Here is a 12693-nt window from a genome sequence, read left to right on the forward strand (position 1 = left end):
AAGCTGGTTACTATATTGTTAAAACTTTTTGTAGCATTGCTCATTATACTTAAGCGTTCTGTATAATATTAATAGTTCAAAAACTTATATATTTTCAGATCTGTGTCCAACTAAATTTTTAAATACTTCAGCAAAATTATTCTTTTCGTGTACTTTTAGTAAGAATAATTGTAGATATTATGGTTGAACTGATTATCAATCGAACTAATAGCGTAAGAATTCTTTCGTAAAGTGAAGATTTGTAGCGTCGATCGTGCGATTCCTATGCACTTTGTGAATGCACACGCTTGATACTGGAAGACTTTTGATATGACTAGTGCTCTGGGAAGAGAATAAAGGTCGACCGAACATCTAAAGAAAAACGCAGCAAGCGTGAAATACTTTACTGTAGAATTCGTTGAAAGGCGCAAATGGAAACCTCACTCTCGTATGGTGAAAGGTAACGACATTCTGCCGAGATGTATCTCGACATTGTGCCTGGATACAATCTATAAAGTATATACGTTCGATAGCAGCGATAAAAGTCGAGCAGTCCAAGAAGACGGTCTGGCAGGTACTTCAGCCTCGAGTTGCTCAAGTACACCAAAATGTCATGACTCGACGTGCGATAACCTTAGACTAGAATTTTTACGTTCTGCATCATATAAAACAGATTGTCTAGATTATACATTACTAAATATGTATGTAGCAAAATAATGTTATGCAATCATAAATTTGATAATAAATGATGTTTTCATGGCTATTTGGAATTATTGAGACATATGTGTATTGATAATAATAAATTTTAAAATTTGATTATTCATAAGAATACATTAAATAATCAATTTAAAATATATTTATGTATCAAGTGATTTTATCCTCTCTATTATCATAAAATAGTCACAAAATTAAAATTAAGATAAGATATCTCAAATATTAACTTTAGTGACTTTAAAATTTCCACATTAATTTTTCAATAATGTAAAGTAATTTTTTATTGTATACTTCAAACAATAAAAGTGTTCTATCGTGAAGTATAATCAATTGATTTACTTAAATGAATAAAACGTATTCGCGGTGTTTGAGAATAAATTGGAAACTGTACCTCCTGCAAAATATTTACTAAAATTTTATTCGTAAATTATGTGACACTCTTATTCACATTCCTCTAAAGCGCATTAACGACGCTTTAAAATCAGTTTGCGTACTTTTATTCAACATTGCCCTTCGAGGAGTAAGCTTTAAGGTACGAAATCGATTTTCCGATGCCTCTCGTGGAAACCGCGTTGAATATACATGTTCACCGCTACGAACCGATCGACCTCATCCGCATTCTAATCAGACCTTACTTCACACGGCCAGAAACAGCTTGCTGAACTTTAACTCGTTATCCTCGTTGACCACAGAAATGTCCTGGTTGGTTTGGCACTGCCGACCGATTCAACCAAACTCGATTGGGAATGTTTTTGACGTTGAAACCAATTAAAAAAAATAGCTCAAGTCGTATAGAGACTAACGACTACCAAATGAAAAGTGATTGGAAAACGATACAAGCTGCACCGTGTAAATGCCATTCTTATTCGTGTGCATGGCAATTTTTTTAGTTATTCTCTATTTTTTTGCTGTATAATATAAGAAAATTATTAAAGTATTTGTTTAAGCAACTATTATACCCTTTTTTTTTTAATATAAAGTATAAAATATTCTAATGTATTCTCTATATTATAAATATCAATTATCTTTCATTATCATGGTTACTTATGTGAATGACAATAGCAGTGTTAATACGCCAATACACATTTCTCACGAAGCAGTAAAAGCAAATACCGATGTTATCGTTACTGTCATTTGCGAAAATAGCAAAAAAAAAATGGAATTTTGTTGTTAGAATCCACTCTTTTCTCGGTAATAAAGTTATTATTACTTTTAGTATTATTACTATCATATTCATGAGCATGTCGAGAGAATCTTGATGCGCGATGAGATGTGGCGCGATGTTATGCGCGATACGAACGACGAATGTTCTATCCTAATCCTTATATGTGTAATTACTGTGACAGGTAATAAGCTAAAGTCGTTAATTTGTCAGACTTTGATGCGCGTCTCTATGAAATTAGCTAGAGATTGGGAGGCTGAGAGCAATTTTGGCTAGAGTGGAATTGTCTGCCGGCAGAGACGAAGTCCCTTGGAATCTGGAACTATCTAGGATCAGCGGTAAATGCAACGGGATGCTGGGTCGAAGTCCTCGAAGTGGCGAAAGGACGACAACGAGACGACGTCGTTAGTAGGGCGGGCTCTAGCTAAGCTACAAACGCAAAGCTATCCAGACACCGGAAATGGACGGCGTAGTACCGGCTGATGCGCACGTACCCGTAACAGCCGTGCATTTGGTGTGCTTTTCCACCGGCGTTGGAAATCGGAGTGAACGGTGTATTCTTGAGAAAATCGTAAAATTAAATGCAAACAGGATCGCGATAAAAACGTTCTCCGCGCAGTTTATCAGTTCATGGATTACTTCGATTCACCTTTGATATATACTGATCATTATTTTAAAGTGGATTACATTAGTAGGTGTTAGAAGATTTTATTATAGATTATTTATCATTTAAATTAAATTTAACGCATCCTGATAATACGCGCGCATTTTCTACTAATAGTATATTTATTTTCGTAGTATTATACAAATTAAATTACGGGTTACCATATTTCCATGCATATTCGATAGGCGACTGTTGTGTATATGTTGCAAAGTAGCACATATGGCGAGTTCTTGCACCATACTTTGCATGATAATATGTTTGTATTATGTAAGTGGTTTCTAAGATGATAATATCTATAATATGAAATACTTCACGAAGCAGGAACAGTATGAATAATGAAATTCTGGAAAAAATATAATATAAAATTTTGTACAGAAATTTCTGGCTTTAATATAATAATTTGCGAAATTCTTGCTCGACTTTCTTTATTATATACAATAAAGATTATTATAATAAGAAATATTATATTTAATATTATCTAATTAACATTTTCCAATGTCTTAATGTATTGTCCTTGAAAAAAATAATGAGTCTTTCTTGGAAAATTATAAAATAAATTTTGTGAAATAATATACAATTTAATATATAATTTAATTATAAATTTAAAAATTACATTTCTTTCTTTTTTGCGATAGTTTATACATAATTAAAATACACAATTTCATATAAATTTGATTCGAATTAAAGACGATGCGGACATTTTCGGCTTTTTTTATAGCGTCAAAAAATACGATACGATAAAAACCTAATCGCAACGAGCCTCTCCGAATAGCGAGCGTGCCAAGGCGTGCTTTACCCTCCTTCAATTTGCACCTAAGGTCCTGGTGTTCGTGAAATACCTTCCCTGAGGAATGCACTCCTCCGTTCTCAAGATTTTCTTCACATAAATAATTCTCAACTGGCATCCCATCCCTATTTTTGCTCTTTCAAGCTGAACAAACAGTTTTCCGATTATGTAATGCACATGCCATTACAACTGCGATAATAATTAAAATTTGAAAAACGGAGAAAATTAAATTATTTCACAAGAAAAGCAATTATATTATAAACCGAAAATTACATTTTACCTAAATACATTAAAACATTTTTCAGATAAAAGATTACAAAATATTTGTTCTCTAAATTATTAGCGATGTATTTCTAAAGCTCGATTTATACATATAATTTATGAAACTATATATTTTATAAAAATAAAGCTTGAACGATAACTTATGTACGTATAATTTAATGATATTCAAAATATTATTTTCTATAAAATACGTAAATATCGTACCAAACTTAAAAGACTCACGAAAATCACAATTTATCGATGGAAAATGTCGCTCTTCTCTGCATTTGGTGAGTATAAAATCCACTTTACCGCATTTTACGGGAATAACTTGTTTGCCGGGTAAGTCGCTCGAAGGGATTCTCTTCATGCAGCCGCGCGTCTGCAGCAACGACGGCAGACAGCGTCGACGAGTCGCGGTCATGCCGCTGTTTAGAAATTTAATGCAACCACCGCGCGTTTTCGGACGCGCTTTCGAAAGTAGTTTGCGATATCGTAAATCACAATCGTGTATATACCCGTCGAGCCCGGCGAATTGTGGGTGGGCGTAATGCATTCGTGTGCGTATTGCTCGGCAACCCGGTAATGTATTCGCAAGAGTATAACGTATCGATGTCGAATCCTCCATCGAAAAATAACCACGTCGTAGATATGCGTCGAGGGGCAAACGAGAGGTAGGATGATACGATGGGGGAACGAACGATTGGAGGATGAGCGACTACAAGTTTGAAAGTGGTATCGTGGTGAAGTCGCGAGCAAAAAGGACGACGTTTGTACGTTTCTGTACATCCATGTGCGATTTCCTCGCGTGTGCGTGGAGGCAAAAGGGATGAGAACCGGAAAAAGTCGGCCCGGAGGGAAAGGTTTTATGGAGGGAGCGAACGAGTTTCTGTTTTTCGCGGAGATTACGCTCGCAAACCGCGAAGAGACAAACGCGAGCGTTATTAGCCGAAATTCTTATACACATTGTCGTCTGTTTCTTATTGCATAATATTGTTTCACAGGGAAAAGATGAATGCAAATACAGATGTACAATTCATCTAGCTATTAAATTGGAGAATATTAGAGATGTAAGTGTTAACATCTCATTAAAATATTTAAGCTTAAACTACGAAAATGTGAGACTTTGCAGAATCAGATATGTAATTTCACACAGAAATATTTAAGCACTAAAATCCATTTTGACTAAATGTAGGATTTCTCTCATTTAATTAGATTCATGACTTTGATAAACTATATATATTTTCCACCCAGAATTATTACTACGTTATGAGTCTTCTATTAAAAAAATATGCCAACAAGATCCTTGTCTGTGGATGTGACTATGGATTAAATATAAGATGCTTAATCTATTCATGTTTGCAAATTTTATTACGATCGTAATTAAAACTTTTTGCATTTCTTTTAAAGCTATTACAAGCTTACTATCTCTCTTTCTTTCCTTCCCCCTCCTCCCCTCCCTCTCCTTCTCTCTTTCTTTTTGTCTCTGTCTGTCTGTCGCTTTCTTTCTCTCTTTCTTAACACAAGATTACTAGTTTATTAAGAAAATAAGTTCACGCTGTAGAAAAAATTACTTATCTCATTAATAATAAGTTTCTCTTGTTACAAAATTTTTTCCAAGATAATAATAATTTGATGTGTTATTGTTCCAATTCTATCCTAAAAACTACATCAAAACTATTATTATCAATTTAATAGGATTTAACATGGTAAGTAGTAAGGCTCCAGCTAAAAATTCAATGTAGCCAAATATATTCTTAATCCGAGATTCAAGTAATCGATCAGAGAAAAAAGCCCAGTCACGAGGAGGGCGGATGCATTTTTGTTATTTCCCTGAAACGCGCTGATAAAGAGCAAGGGAAAGAAAAAAGGAGAAGAAAAGATGCAAGAATAAAAGGACAAGTGAGTGGATGGGGATCGCATCGTGAATCCCAACGGGAACGGACATTCTTGAATATTCGTAGATGGAAAATGCATTCCGTGCAAGTTTATGTACGTATAATACCACACCATCGTATACGTATATAATATACACATTACACACGTATACTATATCCACGTATACATCCAGCAGCGTTTCGGAAAAGGGACAGCTCGCGCGGCTGTTTAAATTACTAAACTTTAAACTTTCACTCACGTATGCAAACTAATGCAAACTGGAGGCTTGTGGAAGGAACTGCAAACAGCTCGCTCGGGACTCTCCGCTACCATCCGCGTTCCCAGAACGGGTTCTCCACTCGACACCCTCTAACCTCCGCCCGACTTCTCATTCTCCTCTCTCTCTCTCTCTCTCACTCTCTCTCTCTTCCTCTCATCTGAACGCCCCTGCTTTTCCCTAGCATGTTCATCCTCGTTCTCCGTCGTCGCACATTTCGCGGCTCTGTTATCTATATATCGGGTATCCTAATTTTCATACCAGCGCGCGGTACGCGGTAACGGTCGTCCATCGCTTTATCCTTGCGAGTGTTTTCGCTTAACCGAATGAAGACCGAGTAAAGCATGTCATTAAAAGCGAGGTGGTATTCATTCCTGCGACTAGGCGGTGGCCGGTGGTTAGGCAAGTTCAACATACTCCTCTCTCAAGCTTTGTTGTAGACAAAACGATTTACTGGTGTTGCTGTAAGCGCTCGTTCCTAACATCATTGGGCTTTGCGGTGGGTACGTACATTTAAGTTAGACGCATTCTCGCGACTCAGGAAAACAAATAAATGATAAAAAACGGACAAGCTTTTACGCAATGGTCATTAGCCTGACTTATTTGAATCGCGTAACAAATATTTCAATGATCATGGATAATGGATAAATTTTAAAATCGGACAGTTGCGCATCATTATTAATTTTTCCGATATTAATCACGGCGTGCGATTCATTAATGAATTTAATGAACGAATCAGAGTTTTGCGAGATGCATAGATGAACAGCATCCGCTGCGGGTGATGCAATTGTGGACAATATAATGCATCGAAAATTTTGCATAATGCATAACATGAAAATGGTATACGTCGTTACTTTGCTAAACCCACATACCATAATGCGCATTTTGTTAAACCTCCCGTTAAATGTAGGATATTATATTCTGTATAACTATTAGAAGTTTTCAAAAAGAAATCTGTCGCGAATAAAGTTTATATATACTACTTATTAAAGTACATATTCACTTATTGAATGTTTATTAGCAATTTATTGGTTTAGAAGTATTTATGATATTTCAGTTATTAATAATAAACTTGATAATAAATTAATAATAAACGAAGCGAGTTTGATTACTTATAATATATTAATCTCTTTGAAATCTCATATTGCTCAGAGATATTTTTTGAATGTGTCAAGTAAGTATAAAATAAAAGGTCCTCGTTTTTAAAAGTAAAAATTTACAATGTTTTATATATAATGTAAATGTGTCTCGGAACGTCTTAATTGCAATTTTTATATAATATTATTATAAATACTTTAAATTATTTATTTAATAATTCATTTTCTTTTCAAGAGTTTTTATTCGCGTTTTTCTCTTAAAGTTCCTTAGCTTGCAATTCTATAATGCAACGAGCGCTTAAGACCTAGCCAATCATATTAATCGAATTTTCTCGCTGATCGCGGATTGCGTTTCGAATCGGAAGAGAGCTCGCGTCAGTCGAGCTGTAAGTCAGCATGTCTCGTAACTTGTAAGTTAATCGGTATACCGCGGAGATATCGTGCAGGAGCCGTCTATATACGTTGGAGGCTGTGGGGAGCCAACGATAAGTCAGCGAAATTATCGAGATTGTCTTTCGAAGTTACCGTGGTGGCGGCAGCAGCGGTGGTGGTGGCGGCGGCGGCGCCGCTTTGTGGGTAATTTAGCGCAAGCCATAAGTAATAATCGATGCCATGCGAGTAGTGCGGTATATGTGGTGAGCGCTAATAAGGACCTGCATATACCAAATGTGAGTACACATATATACACGCTAGTCTGTATAGTACATGTACCAATACCACGCCGACATTCCGTAATGGATGTCAGTTGTAATTCATAGCCTAATGCATAAACGTCCTTGTCGGCTGTTAAGGGTAAGATTTAGCTGAAAAATACCGGAAAATTAAATGATACCATAATTTTCTGACTCAACTTTTTTTTCTTTGTACAATCATTCTATTACATTAGCGTAGATTTTCAAGCAAACAAATGTAACGTAATGCAAAAATAAATCTTAAATTTAATTGCATTTTTTTCACATAAATTTAATATTGTATGTTAAAATATTCGTTATACTATGCCACTATAAAAAATAATAAATGCTTATAAATTGAGTCGTCAAACAAGAAGTATCTTTTTGAATTTTTTAAAAACATTGTACTTGTTTGTGTTGCTTTAATGTCATTTTTATTTTTGTGAATGAAGAAAATATTGCAATATTGCAACTATATCATTGTAGTGACGCTGACGAGTAATATAAAGTTAAAAAATATATACCTTATAGAATTTCGAAGATAATAATGTAAAAAATTTAATTATAAAGTAAAAATTCTATCTTTTTTCTCTGTCTTATTTGCAACAAGTTTTTCGTAAAAACATTTTTATAGTTTAATAACAAATAAATTCCTCATGACAAATCTTATAATGTGATTTTTTTGCAATAGAGATTGTACTTTTTAATTATTTCTTTAGTCGTTATTAATCCTCTATCGATAATGTCAGATTTTAAAGATATGATTTTTTAATTGTAAATTCATGTAAGTAAATTTAAATCTGTAAAAAATAAATATAAAATACAATTCAATTTCTGTAACAGTAAAACCGTGTTTATGAAATTGTCACAAGTATGTAAGTAATTTTTTCAGATTTTTATGCATTCAGCATAAAAACGTGTACTAATATTCGGAGATTCAGGTTGCAGATAAAGGCTAAAAATTTCACATTGCCGATGGAAGATTGAAATGGTAACTATTGAAATAAAGTTATGCTAAAATATAAAAGTGCTGGTTGTATTATGAAAGTTATTTAATCACTAGAATTAGTGGATAATGCACGTGATGCATGTGTTATTAATTACAGCAAAGTTTTCATAACAGTGTCTCTCCTCTTCAATTAGTGTATGATAAGTTGAACTTATTAAGACACAATGTTGTGCATCAAAATATTATAATTACTGAAATATTACCGTAACTGTTAAAATATTAAAATTTTACGAATTTCAAGATAAGTAAATGACTGAATATTGCTAAATTAACAATTTCTCATTCAAATGGTTCTACGAAGAAGTCAGATGACAATTTTGCTTAATTTATGTTTTGAGTACAGAATATATGCGGTTCGGTTACTCAAATGATGAATGATATTAACAGTAACAACACTGCAAATTATTTAATATACAATTCTCTTTAGTTTTTGTATATTACTATTTTAATTATAATAATAGACGTGCTATTAGTATTTCCGACATATATATTCTCATTTTCGTATAATTCTCATTTTCTCTTCTTAAATTCGCAATATTATAGACATTTTATACCTCATTTATGTGACAACTAACAATAAAACATTGACAAAGATACTTTTATCTAAGCCATAATATAGTTTATATTTGATTGAATTAAATGTAAAAAAAAAAATAATTTCTGAAAATTTATTTTGATATTTTTAAACATTGTTTATATATTTTTAAAGTGCATGCTTTCACATGCAAATGATCACTTCATTGCACATGATGTTTATCGCTGCAAATTTCCATTTTTCATTTTATTTGTGTCATAGTTCAATTCTTAATTAGAACATTAATGATACCTTTAATACATTAAATTTAATGAAATGTTATAAAATACTTAAATTTATAAAATTTTAATAAAACTTACATTAAGTTATAAAAAATTCGTAATAAACTAAAATCTGTTAAAATATTCCCACAAAAATATAGATTAAATTTTTAATAGAATATTTTCTGTTATACATTTTCATCTAAAATTATACGAATAAATAAATTGCTATAAACTTAATTTTCACTGCAAAAATATTCATAATAAACTTATAATAAATTTATAATAAAGTGATGAAAATTTCCTGCAACACATGCTTAAAGAGCTTGTTTTTCATTAATATTTCAATTAATAGAAAATATAAGTACATAATCTATTATAATTAAAAGTTTGCATTTAAGCATATTTTACGAGAGAGAGAGAGAGAGAGAGAGAGAGAGAGAGAGAGAGAGAGAGAGAGAGAGAGAGAGAGAGAGAGAGAGAGAGAGAGAGAGAGAGAGAGAGAGAGAGAGGAGGAGGAGGAGGAGGAGGGGAAGGAAGAGGAGGAAATATATAGAAGATTACTTTTTTAAGAACAAATTTCTTCTCAAGACATAATTTTTCACAATCGTATACATTTTCCAAGCTTCACTTTTCAAATTTGTTACTGTACCGTGCAGCACATGTCCATTTCAACCGCGGTAATATTTAATACTCTTATTACAGAGCGCTGAACGCGATAAGTTGGTCCGTTATTAATTTTAAATGAAATGGACTGAAATGTAATTAAAAAGAAAAAACGGTCGCCTGGCGATGAAAGTGGCTGAAGTAAATGGCTCGTCTCTTCGGCACGAATTAAGATCGGCTGAAGCAAGACATTTTCGGAAGCACGATCTCTTTCTCCTTGAATAAATTATTCATGATTTCAATGGATGATTAATTGGGGCTTTAAGTTGAGAGATTATTAAGAAGACAAATGACATTGATAAGAAACGTTGCTCTGTATTTATACAAATCACTTCTTTCCAAAATGTATTATGATCGTTAAAAAGAAGACGAGGAAAACTTTCATAAAAATTTGGTGCTTACTAATTAAGTCCATCAGTCTGCTAGTTAAATATATACATATATCGTAGAATTATAATTTATATGTTGGAAGTGAATTCCACGCGAATAGAAAATTTAATATCCACGAGAGACAATGCTTATGAAATTCTCTAGAGATTTAATCGTTGATATAACATATTTTGCGCAAAGTATTATTATTTTAATATGCAGTAGAAGAGAGAGAGAGAAAGAGAGGAGAAAATAGTTGTCAATGACTAATAGTTGCATCAGATTTTGCGATTATGTCACTTATACATACGAGCGTCATTCAAACATTTTGCAGTTACATCATCTATTTGCACACATATATACGATTTAGTTTAATAATTAATTAAAAATATCTTTTTGTGTTTGTTATACTAACAAGAAAAAAGATCACACGTACAGTATTTAGATGCAATATAACCGTAATATATTACGCAATATTATCATGATTTAGTAAAATATTCTCTCGTTTAATTTCATCACATATCGCATAATGACGTTGGAAATGCATATCATTAAAACTGTTATCTCGCGATAACACACATTGCTTAATATATAAATCATCGAATAGATTATATCGTTTTTTTAAATTCTAAGAGGATCGTTTACTTTACATAAGAATTTGTGTAACTTTACGTTTATAATTTTGTATAAATTTTTATTGCAAAGATTTATTATTTTCTTATTCTAGAAAAAAAATTCTACATATTTTTATACAGACGATTCTATATATATATATAAAAAAGGATTCACAAGAAAGTATTGACATAATAATTACTCTTTATTGAAAGAAAATAGAAACGGAAATTAGATAAAATTTACGAAGATATATCCATCGAGTTCCGATATTCCGGAAATGGTTTCTCGGTAACTTGATATTGCAATCGCAGGTAATATAGATGTATATTAACAAAATCTTTATGTCCGAGCAAATAAGTCTGTTATTGAATATTTGCTACAAGACTTGATATAATTTTATGCTCGCTCTAACTTTCCTCTCAACGTAGAAGATATACCGTGTTTCATCAACTGAAATTCTCTCTTTGAATATATATCATTGAACTTGTTGCTATTAGATATGTATGTACAGTTACTTGGATGTTACGTAATTTACGTGCAATTAAGACTGCATCTTCGTGGAAATATCGCTATACTGAGAAATATTTCTGCGACCATCAATATACAGCATGTATGGTTATTAAATTTAATTGATGTTTTGTCTAACATAATGAAAAAAAAAAATACATTGTTGTGGAAATACATCGTCACTTAATGCAACTTCACTGATTTGATCTTTTTCCGCTACATGTAGTACATCACGTACGATATCAGTACGAGGAAATTAAATGCGCAACTTTTCTCGCGAGCTAAAATCGTAACGAACGACATTTCTTTCCCTGAATACGCGCTATTAGTTGCGGACATTCCTGATTTACATTTAAACCGCAATTTTGCCTAATCGCTGACTCAAATAAGCGGAAATGCAATTTTCCGTTCGTAACATAATTATAAATGAAGAGAGGATTTCCCTTTATTTTGCGTCACAAATTGATAAATCATATGATAATTAGCAATAGAAATACCTGTGGCAATCAATTTCGGAATATATAAGGAAATATATAGGAATATAAGAAGTATAAGGAAAATCAGTTCGAAATTAATAATGTAAAAAGCTAAACTGACATCAAAGTTAAAGGAATTAAGTATTACATAGATCATTAATTCTGTAGAAACTTATACAATACTTTTGTCAAATCTTTACTTTAATAAAAACCAATAGTTTTTACTAAAAGGTAAAATTGAAATTAATTACTATCTGTTTAAATTATACATTCTGATTGATAATTTCGACTAAAATTACTAGCTTAAATTAATCTAGAAAACTCCACTTTTATTGAATGTTGGAAAGTACAGGAAATAGTTGCATGTTGTTTGAAAATATTGATTGATTTTCCTTGTTCGATATTATTGGGCGACGATTGTTTCGCGATAAAAAATTGCTAATTATGTCGACCTTGGAAATCCCTACTATGACTCTTATGACGTACTTGTAACATACTCAAGTTCGACCTGTTTGGAAGCGTTCACAAATGCTGTTTCAAGTGTGAAGGTCACGACCAAGTATAAACGGAGTCACGCATAAACCAGCGAGATGACTAATTGTTAATGCATGCATTTCTTAACTCCATCACACACAGAATAACAAGCTGTTAGTTGTATAAGCATAAAACTGCTGGACCAGTAAGCACGCCACATTTACAGAAGATTCTTATTAAGTACAATAACTCACATTTTTATAGACACAATAAAATATTATCAAAATATTAT

General features: G+C 32.5%; 1 protein-coding gene across 3 annotated transcripts in view; it reads right to left on the minus strand.

Annotated features, from left to right (window-relative positions):
- The window catches only part of LOC147908240 (uncharacterized), a 539816-nt gene that overhangs the window by 418391 nt on the left and 108732 nt on the right, over positions 1 to 12693 (minus strand). The window lies entirely within an intron of this gene.

Source organism: Acromyrmex echinatior, chromosome 10 (assembly GCF_024713525.1).
Source record: "Acromyrmex echinatior isolate Ae372 chromosome 10, ASM2471352v2, whole genome shotgun sequence".
Classification (NCBI taxonomy): domain Eukaryota; kingdom Metazoa; phylum Arthropoda; class Insecta; order Hymenoptera; family Formicidae; genus Acromyrmex; species Acromyrmex echinatior.